The sequence below is a fragment of the Ceratotherium simum genome, chromosome 19 (assembly GCF_057802395.1).
Source record: "Ceratotherium simum simum isolate JZ-2026a chromosome 19, ASM5780239v1, whole genome shotgun sequence".
In the NCBI taxonomy this organism is placed as follows: domain Eukaryota; kingdom Metazoa; phylum Chordata; class Mammalia; order Perissodactyla; family Rhinocerotidae; genus Ceratotherium; species Ceratotherium simum.
Window position 1 is genome coordinate 33,913,765 of NC_141918.1, and position 12,508 is coordinate 33,926,272.

At 44.8% G+C, this 12,508-nt stretch overlaps 1 protein-coding gene across 6 annotated transcripts in view; it reads right to left on the reverse strand.

The window, feature by feature from the left end:
- Positions 1-8,327, reverse strand: part of FYN (FYN proto-oncogene, Src family tyrosine kinase) — a 206,303-nt gene extending 197,976 nt beyond the window's left edge. For 4 of the 6 annotated variants that reach the window (XM_004422224.3, XM_087444012.1, XM_087444014.1 and 1 more), the window contains exon 1: positions 7,868-8,325. The gene's annotated coding sequence lies outside the window, so the exon portion shown is untranslated. Of the gene's footprint in view, positions 1-7,867 lie in introns of all 6 variants that reach the window. The other 2 variants (XM_004422226.3, XM_014781174.2) reach the window with 2 other exon arrangements.
- Between the last annotated feature and the right edge of the window lie 4,181 nt (positions 8,328-12,508).

A 12,508-nucleotide genomic window follows, 5' to 3' on the forward strand; every position in this document is an offset into this window, starting at 1 on the left:
AGAGGGCTGATGTTTCCTGCGCGTGGTCTGTGAGGTTCTGGGCTAGGAGGTGGTGGGCACTGTGTCCACCCTCACCGTTTACAAGCTCGTTTGAGAGATGGAACAAATTTAGCGTGAAGAGCATAGTTTCGGGAGCCAGACTGGCTGCTTGGGTTCAGATCCCAGCTCTGCTTACCAGCTATGTGACCCTGATGAAATCATTTAACCTCTATGCCTCAGTTTCCCTACCTGTTAAATGGGAATAACAATAACAGCAGCTCATGGAATAGTGCTGGGTGTTGTGCTGGCAAATCAGCCACGAATAAGATACAGTTCCTGACTTCCAAAGAGCTTATAAGTCACTGAAAAAGACCGGTATCTGCCCACTCTCCCACCCAGCTGACTCCACTTTGCTTTATAAGTCAGGCTGTGATGAGGGTGAGGATGAGGCGGTGACCAAGTGCCATGAAAGTCCAGAGACAGGACCAAAGGGAGGGCTTCCCAGAAGGTAAGGGTTGAGTGGAGCCATCAGGAGTGAGGTTTCCACAGGGAGTAAAGATGCCTCTGTAACCCCCAACACTTAACACAGAAGCAACTGCAAAGCAAAGGCAAGGAGGCTGAGAGCAGGCAGGGAATGAGGAACCACAGCTTTGAGGCAAGAGCAGGCATGGGTTTAGGAGCCAGACAGACGTGGCTTCTCTAGTAATTAGCTGTGTGACAGTGAGTAAGTTACTTTACCTTTCTGAGACTCAGTCTTCCCCTTTGACCAATGGGGATAGTACTACCTGCCTCATAGAGTCATTATGATTCAGTAAATTACTGTATGTAAAGCACTTAAGGCCTCTGAAGTTCAATAAAAATGGGAGGTATTATTATTTTTATGGTGTGTTTAGGGAGGGGAGAGTAGCTGTGGTGTGCTCTGTGCTCGTTTATACTATCACAGAGAGAGGTATACCAGGCCAGAAGTAAGTAGCCCTCAGAAAAAGCCTTCTGAATCGAAATAAGCAACGGGCTATGACTTTCGCATACTGTATTTTTTTCTCCCCAAAACTTACAGTTAATAGGTGCTCAATACATATTCGCACAAACCAACTGAGAGCTGATTGAGGTCACGGGTCTACAAGGGCAGAATATGTGATGATCTCTGCTTCCCAAGAATAACCAGGAAGAGGGCCCGATGTCGGCTTCACATCCAGAGCGAGGCACAACGCTGGTCACTCTGGAAGCAGGCTCAGACGAATGCGAAAGGCTCCCATGCAAATATTACAGCTCAGAGCCTTACAAACGTTGTTAAAGTTTCATGAGTCAGTAAGCATTATCTTTTCTTCCCACGTTTTTATTAGACCATAAATCCAGTTCAATTTATATCCTTCTAGGATTACTGTGTTCTAATCAAGTCCAGAGTGCCACTTATTCCTAAGTTGTCTGTACTGCATGCCACACAAGTCCATTTGGATAACACTGTTCGGGCTACTCACGTGTTTTAGTAGCTAAAAATTAGATTTGCTCAACTAGAAACACTATTAAAAAAAAGATTATATTCCTCTAAACAACCCAAATCATCTCTTTTTCAATAGGAACCAAATGCATGAAAAGTCATAACGCGTGGGGTTTTTTCCTTACTCCGTAGTTTATTATATCTTTAGAAAGTCATGATGACATTCTGAAGTCAAACTCAAAGAATTTTCAATGTAAATAGGTTAAAATTCTGGTTATCTGTCTAAAACAAAGAAACCTGTTTATAGGGCTAACTTTAGAGTGCTTTTATGTTTTCTATTCTCCAGAATAGAAAAGATTCCACATTTCTTAAGAAGACTTGCTAAAAATGCCGTTTTCAATCGTACTGTATAAACACATTTCCCATCTTTTCCAACAATCCTCAAGCCAGAACCAACAGTCACCCAATCTCTTTCTAAAATATTCAAAATTTCCTTTTATGCACACAATACATTTTCATCCTCCCTTCCCTAAGGGATATATATGTTATATGTACGTATGTTATATGCATGTGTGTATACGTGTACGTGTGTATATGTATACACACACACATACTTTAACAACAGCAGATAACACTTAGACTGCTTTTCCTGTGTGGAGGACTATTCTGAGTGTTTTACATTATTAACTCATTTGTTCCTCACAGCAAACCCTGGAGGTAGGAACTATTATCTCCACTTTAAAGGTGAACAAAGGGAGGCACAGAGAGATTAGGTAACTTGGCCCAGCTCACATAGCTGGAAGGGGTGGAACCAGGTCCAGATCCTGAGCCCATGCTCTTGACCACACCTGGGCTGAAGGGCTTGAAACCTGGCTTTAAGTGGTGACTCTGCCACTTTGGACAAGTCACTTAGCTTCTCTGGGCCTCATTTTTCCTCATAAGTAAAATGAACAGGTTGGACTACACGCTCTCTAAGTCCCTTCTGGCTGTATGTTCTTTGGGTTTTATACACGTCTCTACCTTGGTCTGGGGAGCAGCCGAGTTGTAGACTTCCACCTTCTACTCCCCTGACGCTGCTCTGGCTTGGTTCAGAGTTCTTCAGTGCTAAACCCAACTTCACTTTTCATTCCTAGTCTTGCTTAACCTCTGGGGCATAACCCTCCCTTCCCGGGGATCAAGGACACCTCTCTCCCCAGGGCCCACCCAGTGCTCTGGCTGCACCTCTCCCACTCAGGGCCTGGGCTCCCCTTCCTCCTCTGCTCCCGGGCTCTCCCTCAGCCCTGCCTGCCCCTTCTGCTCTACACACTCTCTTAGTGATATTGCCACACCCATGGCTTCAAGTATTTTGTAATTTGCTGCTAATAGATTTATATTTGAGTCCTAATCCTCACTCCAGACCCATCTATTCAACTGCCTATGAGACACCTGGACCTGAAAGTCCAGAGTGTCCACAATCAAGTCATCACTTCACGCACTGGCCCCTGCTTTTCTTACTGTATTGCTTGTCCGCATGTCTCTCTCCACCTAACTTCCCAAGGACCCCTCTTCTGCCCCCTCCAGACACTGTCTCACCCTCTCTTATTCTGTCTCTTTTGCTCCATCCCCACTTCCATTCCTTCCATTCAGACCCTCATCTCTTGCTCACCTGTTTTCATAACTACCTTCCCGGCATCAGTCTTGACCGCCTCTGGTCAACAGCCCACAATGTAGCCAGATAATCTTTATAAAATACAAATCAGATCAAAGCAGCATTTCCACTTACAACTCTTAAATGGCATTCCTGACAAAGTACTTACAAGAACATTCTCGATTTTTCCTCCAGCGCCATCTTCTTTCTCTGTCCATCACTCTACCACCCCCACCCACCCTGAACTACTTGCAATTTCCCAAAAGGTCTGTGCCCTGGCCTTCTGGGCTGCTCCTTCTGAGGCAATGACCTTCCCACAACACTCAACTAGCCAACTCCTACTCTTCACCTCTGGCCTTCTCTGCCTGGCCACCCCACTTTCCTACTCTTGCAGAGTTCATGCTCCCTTCTGTATGCTCCCTTGCCCCTGTGAGGACCCCTAGAATCACAGCATTTATCACAGTGGTCAAAGGCTTCCTTGTGTAGGTAAGTTCCTTGGGGCAGGATCAAACCTCTTTGCCCCTGAAGCATCTAGTTCAATGAATGAATGCTGCTGAAAGAGTAAATATGTAGGATAATTCACAAACTCTTACAGACCTATCTGTGGACCACAGAGGGACCCAACTTAAAGAATCACACAGAGTAAAAGTATTTCTAGTACCAACATGCTTCGCTTTCCCATTTTTAAATTTAAGTTAATTTTTTATATCCTAGGTGAGCAACAGATGAGGGTCTAAACGGAAGGAATGGAGGTAGAATGGACATTTTATTTTTTATTTAAATATAAAGTTCTATTTCCCAACAACTTGAAGTAGCAGCTTCCAAAGCACTTATGCCACCACCCCCTCTTATGGCATGTAACACATTTTAATTAATATCATCATTATAGCCCTATGTAGTATTCTGCATATTGTGTAGGGGCTAAGAGCAGGGCTTTGAAACAAAACTAAATTGGGCCTGAATCCTGACTTGACCACTTACTAGCGATATGATCTTGAGTTAGTTACTTAACCTCCCTTGCTTCAATTTCCCATCTGTAAAATGGGGATTATAATCCACTTTATAGCATTATTGTTAAGATTAGAGCTTAAAAAGTGCTTGACACACATTAAATGCTCAATAAAACTTAGATATTATTTATTATTTTTATCTCCTCTAGTAGAATGCAAGCTCCTGAAGAGCCAGGACAGCAGAAGTATTCATTTTCATGACCCTATCTCCCAGCGCCTTGCACACATTAACACACCGGGCTAATGTCTGCAGAACAGATGGATATAATGAACTGTTTATAGCAAAAATATGTGCACTAAGTATGATGACTAGTATGGACAGAATTGCTCCAATAATTTGGAGGCCTGTGGAGAACAGGGACCATCCAGAACACTAGTAGTTCGCCCTGTTCCTGGAGGTCTGGAAGCTCACTTAACTTCCATGGAAAATGCAGGACTCACAGTCACCAAGTCAGGGCAGCTGCGTGATGGAGAGGACCCAGGCGGAACTGAAGAGTTGGGCAGGCTGAAGCATGCTTCCCATTCGCATGGTCTGGGGCAAGAAGTTTCTCCTCTGGAGTCTGCTTAATTTCCTCTTCCAATTTAGAGAAGGTAAGACTGTGATTTCTAAGGACCCTCCTAGCCACCCTGGAGTCTAAAAACCAGCAGATGAAAAAAACAGGCCAAGAAAGGTGCTACTGGAGTAAAAGAACCATACCAAAGTCAATACAGGAGGCATCAGATCACTGAATTACAAGGGACCACTGAGTGGGAACTGGCCACATGAACCGAAAAAAAGCAAGGTTTTTTGAAACATGTTTAAAATGAAAAGATCTGAACTTATAAAATCAAAAGAACAAATGCAATGATGGGTATAGGCTCTAGGTTTCCATCTAATTTAATTCTGCTCAGCCTATAAACTCATTGAGGGCAATGACTGTGCCTTGTTGAGTGGCAGCATAAGGCAAAGCTGCTGGCCAAAAATACGTTTCTTCTTGACCTTTTTTCTGGTCACATGGCTAAACTATATTTCCCAGGCTCCCTTGCAGTTAAATGTGGCCATATAACTAGCCCTCATGTAAAGGATGTAAGTGGAAGTGACAGGTGTCATTTCCAGGCCAAGGCATTTAAAAAGTGGGTGCACCCCTCCACTCCCTCTTTTGTCCTTCTGCCAGCTGAAAGCTGGTTAAAATGGAGTGCTATGGGATGGTGGAGCATGGGGCCCAGAATCACTGCATGGAGGAAAGCCACCCACTGACCAGAAATACCCATTCTGGACTATTACATGAGGAATAATAAACCTCTTTTGCTTTTGAGCCATTAGATTTTTGCAGGCCTATTTGTTACAGCTTCTAACATTAGCCTCATTAATCTAGGAGCCTAGCACTTACCAAGGACCTAAGTCACATTTGTGAAAACAAGATAAATAAGACCAGGTTCCTTCTCTCAACGTGCTGACCAACTAATGATGGAAACAGACACAAGCCAAACAACGCCTGCTGCTGAAGTTGGAAAACAAAGTTTGGAGGGGAAAGGGTGGAGAAAGCATCACAGAGAAGACTTTTGAGCTGGGCCCTAAAGGTTAAATAGGACCCAAGCAAATCAGACGGGGTTGGAGATTCCAGACCCAGAGAAAGCATAGGGTAAAGGTACAGAAAGCAGAGTGTGCATTTGTTCACATTCAACCTTATCATTATGTCTCTTTAACTTGGTCAACATGAGTTTATCGTGCACTGACTTTCCTATCTTGGGTCTGGCATCAAACAAACAACCCTTTGTTTTTACAGTACACTCATTAACCCTATCGCTTTTTTTAATATAAAATGTTCCATGATGAATGTCCTTAGAAAGTGCAAAAGTAAATGTTTAATGAATCATAACAACTCTTTTCTAATAAAATTCTTGAAGAACAAACTTGAGACGGTTCTATTACTACTTATCGTAGTCAAGGAGCCACGCTCTTAAGAATCAATGACTTCAACCTTTGTCCTAAGTTTTGACATTATCAATTAAACATGTAATAGTCACTGGCTTGCAAAATGGAACAATAGGCCCCAGAATTACATTAACATTTCCTCTTTAAGAGGAACATCAAGCAGATGGTTCAAGAGTTCAGTCAAAAGATCCTGTATATCGTTTGCTCACAGCTAAGTGCCCCTAAAACCTGAGATGGCTAACAAATCACTTCCTCCAACAATCTATGAGTCTCTTTAACTGAAAGCAGAGTACCCATGGGGCAGGGACTGGGGAAAAATGCACAAAGGGTGGAAAATATTGCAGTCACTTGAGTGGTGAGAGGAAAGGATGTGGGTGTCTGAAGCCTACCCTGAAGCAGGGAAGAGAGACCGTCTCCAGTGGTCTTCCAAATACCAATTTAATGATGTATTATCAATGCACCCAGGAACTTGTTTAAATATAAGGGCAAAACAACATCACTGGGCTGACAATTCATTTCAAAAGACTTGAGCAGTCCTTAGACTTGAGAGAAGCGAGTCAGGCTGCCTCACTCCTATCAAACACCAATTTAATTCACTGATTCAGAAACAAAATTCTTCTGCTCCCACACCAATGTACCCTACCTCAGCTCTTAGTATCTATCCCTGAAAGGAGAGGGGGTTAAAACTGGGCGGAGTGGAGACTACCTTGAAAGTAAAGCAACTCTTATGACAGCTAGAATCATTTCCCCCTTAAATCTAAGGAACACTGCAGCTACCAGTCAACACTACCAGTCCATGAATACAGCAAAATGCCAGCACCTGCCACCCCGCATCTGGGGCCTTTTATTTTTTGGTAAATGTGGCAGGAAAGATTCTGAGAGAGAAGATCAACTGCTATATCTGAGAGAAAGGGAAAACCCAGGGAAGAGAAACAAGAAGCACAGCGCCCATCCTTGGGTACTTTGTGTGTCTCCTCTCTATGCACTGAAAGGGCTCTTTGTGTCACACACACTCACACACACACACACACACCCGGCGAGTCTGTGTGATTTATGGGGGGAGGGGCAAGAAGGGTGATTTTATTATCCCTCTTCTCACTGAGTCCCAGCAAATCTCCGCCTGGGCCCAAGCTCGGTGGCCTCTTTCTGGCCCAGTCCCCTCCGCCTGTGGCCGCAGAGATAAGAGAGGGGAGGCGACCAAACAAAAACAGTCATCGATCTAGGGAAGTAGAGAGGAAATCCAGCGAGCAGGGAAGGGAGGAGAAAGGAGCCTGAGGGAGCAGAAGGGGTGGGGGGCAGAGGAAGAGGAGCGAAGGCTCCTGCACGGGGGACAGGGGAAGGGTGGGTGGGTGGAGGCACAGGAAGAGTGAAGGGGAGGATGGGGGAAGTGCAAGGGAGGTGCCAGAAATAGGCAGGAGGATGCAATGGGGAAGGCGACGGCCGCAGAAGGAGGACGAGAGGTGGAGGAGTGGGGCAGGGGTGGGGTGCGGTGGGGAGGGAAGCAGCACGGGGCATCAATTATTAAGTGATTACATCATCCCTGACATTAAAACAACACACACAGCCCGGGTCCCCGCGGGGGGCCCCGAAAGGAGGGCGGGGGCGGAGTCTGGGCCAGCCTCGCCCCCAAACCAATTCCCATTCTCATCCCGCGCCCGCTCGCGGCCGAGGAAATGGGCCCCCATCCCTGCGCTACCTCCGGGCCGCACCGCGCAGAGGTGTCCTCCAGCCCGGCCGCGGGAAGACTCCGAGCGCGGCCAACTCCCCGGCAGCCCCGCGGGGCGCCCTGGAGGCGGCGGCGGCCCAGAGACTGCAGCGCGGGGCCCCGCGGCGGGGGCGGCGGCCCGCGTCTCCGCAGCATCCCCGAGGCCTCCCGCGACGCATCCCCGGCCGCTTACCTGCGCGGCGCTCAGGCTCCGGAGCCCATTCACATGGTCCTCTCCCCGCCCTCCTCCGGCGCGGCTGAGGCGGCTCCAGTGGCTCCTCGGCGGGCCCGGGAGCCGGTGGGCCTTCCGAGAGCGCCGAAGGGGCGGCGCCGGGTGTCCCCGGCCCGGCGGCCGGATCCCTCCCTGGCGCGGGCGGCGGCCGCCGGGCGGTGCAGCGCGGGCGGCGGCTTTGTGTGCACCCGGGGAGCCCTCCGTGCGCGCGGTGAAGCGCCGCGCGCCGGGACGGCAGAGGACGCGGAGCTCCGAGGTAGCCTCGCCTCTGCTCCCCCGGCCAGCCGGCGGGCGGGTCTCAACGGCCTCCGGCTCGCGGCGACCCCTCCTCCTCTCCCGCGGCAGCCCCCTCCCCGCCGGCTCCGCTCCTGACAGATGGCGCAACTGCAACGACACGCCGCCGCCGCGGCTGCTCGCAGCTACTCGCGCTGATGCTCCAGCCCCTCCAGCCCCGGCGGAGAGTGAGGAGGGGGCGGGACGCACCCTGAGAGTGGCAGGCCCCGCTGCCCTATCAACGGGCCCCTCGGGAGCTGTGGGCGGTGACCATTGGTGCCTGGGACGGGGGCGGGGCTGCAATGGGTGGGGCCACCGAGTGGGCTGAGCGTTGCTGTAGCAGCGGGCATCCTGGCCCGCGTGCCCGTGTAGGGTGTGAGAGGGGATGCGAGGTTGGAGGAGTTGTGTGTGTGTGTTTGAGGATTGTGCGGACTTGTGAGGTAGTGGGTTCGGGCGAGGGAAGGAGGAGAGAATATGAGCTGCAGTTTCTGCTTTGCAGAAGGTTGCAGCTGCCACTGCAGAAAGGCATCTGCCATTCCCCCAAAACCATGGGAACCTGCCTCGAGAAAGGGCTCTCTTGCCTTTCTGGTGTCTGAAAGTGGGAGGAGAAATAGGGAAAGTGTTAGGGTGGTGAAAGCGTTTTCTCTGATAAACTGAAGATTGCGGAGCAAGGTAGAATGCCATCCCAGAAACCTGGAAAAGTTAAGAGAACCCTGGAAACGCACGATTAATATTATTAATAATAATAAGGAGGAGGAGGAGGAAGAGAAAAAGCAGAGGAGGGAGAAGAGGAAAAATTAGGATTAGTTTACTAGTCTCCTATTTTTGTGGACACACACACACACATATATAATTATTTTCAAGCAAAAGTCTGGAGCAAGTGTTACTGAAATGGGAGGAAGAAGTTGGAGAGGACAGGCGGCCACTAAGGAATCTGCAATCATAGAACAGAGATTTGTTTGTATAGTTTTTTCCAAAATCATGTTTAATTGTAGCCATTGGTTGTCATTGGTTTCTCATGACACTCAGCCTTCTCATGTTTCTTCCTTTCACTGAATCTGAGCTTTTGCTCAGATTTTCCTTAGTGAAATAATAGCCAGTTTAGTATACAGTTGGGAGTGCATCAGTCTTTATTTCCTATCCAGCTTTTCTATGGCAGGATGTAACTTCATAAAAAGAAACACTTTGGCTTCCTGATTTTCTTTATAGGTAATTCCTGTTTACTGAAAGTTCTGCTTTAAGGCATGCTCAGATTCGTTCTCCTTAATGATTTTGGCACGAACCCTACCCTCCTCCCCCAGCAAGCCTAGTGTTCTGAGAAATATAAGCAAGTTGGCTTCTGCTTCTATGCTCAAAATCTATATTACTTTTCCTGCCAACTAATTGGTTTAACTGTAGTTTAAAAATATCAGTCACTTTTGCTGACTTTTTTATTTTTGCACACAGTATTTTTTTTTAATTGCTAACATTCATTAAATGATGCTCATTTTTATGGATGAGGAAACTGAGGACAAGAGAAGTTAGTAACTAAAACTCAATGTGATAGTATAGGGTAGTTACTGTGGCTTTTTTCCTCCTTAAGCAAAATGATAAATGAACATAGTCCCAAGAAATGGAACCACAACTAGGACTAGAAGATTTCCATAGAAGAGAATGTCAACTTCATCTAGTCAAGAATTGTTTATCTCAAGCGAAGGGGGTCGTCTTCTTCAGTACTAGCCCGCCATGGCTGTCCTAAGTTTATTTGAATTGAGATGGAAAGGCTCTTGTCTAGAGCAATGATTCTCAGACTTTAGCGTGTATCGGAATTACCAGAAGGAACTTGTTAAAACACTGATTGGTGGCCCCCAGCCCCAGAGTGTCTAATTCATTAGGTTTGGGATGGGGCCCAAGAATTTGCACTTCTAACAGTTCCCAGGTGATGCTGAAGCGGCTGGTCTGGGTACCATACCTTGAGAACCACTGGTTTGGAACCAGGCTGTCCAGTGTGGTAGCCACTAAGTCACACATGGCTATTAAGTACTTGAAATGTAGTTGAGTATTTGAAATGTGCCTAGTGCAAATTGAGATTGGCTGTAAATGCAAAAGATTTATTGGATTTCAAAGATTTACCATGAAAAAAAGAAATGTAAAACATCTCATTAACTTTTATGTTGATTACATGTTAAGATGATAATACTCAATGTATTGTGATAACTAAAATATATTATTAAAGTTAATCACCTATTTTAATTTTTAATGTAGCTAGAGAATTTAAAATAGCATATGTGGCTCACATTATATTTCTATTGGATAACACTGGTCTAGAGTTGTTTCTGATTCCAGCTCCACAGTGCACACTGTTGAGAGCACCTTGTTGCAGCAAATCACTTACCCTTTCTGGACTTTACTGTTCTCACACATAAAATGGAGATATAGTAAAACTGATCTCACACTACTTGTGTGAAGACTAAATGGACATGGAAGCAATTTATGCATGCCTTCCTCCTTTTTAAAGGTAAACTGTCATGTACTCTCAGAAAAACCGCTCTTAAGATATAGACCTCCTCGGAAGTCTGTGTTAGACGGAATTTATCTTACATGATATCTGGAGTAGGTTGGGTAAGGCACCTCACTGCTTATGGTTTCTTCAAGAGGAGTCACTTTTTAGCGTCTGTAACTCTAATAGCTTCTTGATCTAATTAGTGGACAAAAAGAAGAGACAATGCAATTAAAATGACAGATTAACCTGCTCCCATCAAGACTTCTTCCTGTTTTTGTAATTCTTTCCTTGCTTACCTTTTTATCTGTTGCCCTTCTTAAATGTAGCTTTAAATGGATTTGGCCTCCTCGGGAGGATTTGCTAATGGTCTGAACAAGTGTACAGAGTACTGTGAAAGATTTGGACACTCTTCCCCATTTTGATCTGCTATGCAGGTCTGTACAGAGACCTTGATTACAGATCCAAGACACTGTCCCTGGACTCCTTGAGATAAGTCATATTGTCCTCTACATCCCCCCAATTTTGTTTTATTTTCTTATGGACAGGTTAAATGTACAAATTAGAAGGTAGGCATTGTTCTAGAATTTCTCTTTGACTTGACTAGTAATGGTTATTTTTATTTTTCTATTTCTTTCACCTTAAATTTTCCTATTTCCATCTGGGCTTTCTTTATTTTGTCTCAACTGAATTTCTTATTCTCTTGCTTTTAATGTAACATTTTCCTTGTTTTTATGAGTTAAAATATTTTCTTGCCTTATTATTACATTTTAGTTTTAATCTTCTCTTAAATGTCAATTCAATAACACCACATATGACAAGAGTAAGAATCCTTAACATAGAGTTCTTAAAATTCAACAAGAAAATAAAGATGAACACTCCAGTTGAAAAACACGTGTAAAGGAAATACATCCCCACATGACCAGTAAATGTGAAAAGAGATTCAGCTTCACTTGTAACAAAATTAATGTAAAGATATAGTTTTTCCAACTACCTAGTTGGCCAAAGACATAAAAGGATGTAGGGAAATGGATACCCACATTCTACTAGTGGGAGTGTTAATTAGTGTAACCCTTCTGGAAGACAATTTAATAACATTTATGAAAAGCCTTAAAGTATATACCTTTGACCCAGCAATTCTACTTCTGGGAAAGAATGGAAGAAGTTTGCAAAGATATACCTATGATGCAAGTAATTGGAACATTGTTTATAACATGAAAAATTGAGGAAAGTCCATTAATAAGGGATTTGGCAGATGGGAGCAGAAGGCCTTCAACCCTCCCAGCCCTGGCCAGGAGCCTCTCCTGGATACCACCTCTGCGGCAAGTCTTCTTCAAAAGGGAAGAAAAACAGCAGAGAAGAGGAAGAGGAAGAGAAAAGGGAAAATTAAAGCAGCAAAGGAAGGAAAAAGTTTAAAGAGTTTTATTGTTTCTTCTGGAAAGATTTTCACAATAAATTTTAAGGGACAGAAGTTGAACAACAAATTAGTAAGTATGTGTGTATATATACATGTATTTATGTTTATACATATATTCCATTGTTTTTAAACTTTATATATGTAAATTTTCATTGAAAAGTATGCAAGTACGTATACAAAGTTTTAACAGTGATTTTCTCCAAGTTATCAGATTATAGGTCATCTTTATTTTTTATCCTTTTCTTAATTTTCTGGACTTTTTGCGTTGGGTACTTATTATCTGTTAACAGAAGAAACAATAAAAATTTTTAAACTTTTTCCTTTCTTTGCTGGATTATTACCTGGTGTGGTTCAAGTGTTGGGAAATAGGAATTAGTCAACCTTGAGGGTCTAAATGGAAACACTTTTAATTTCATATACAGTCATGTGCTGC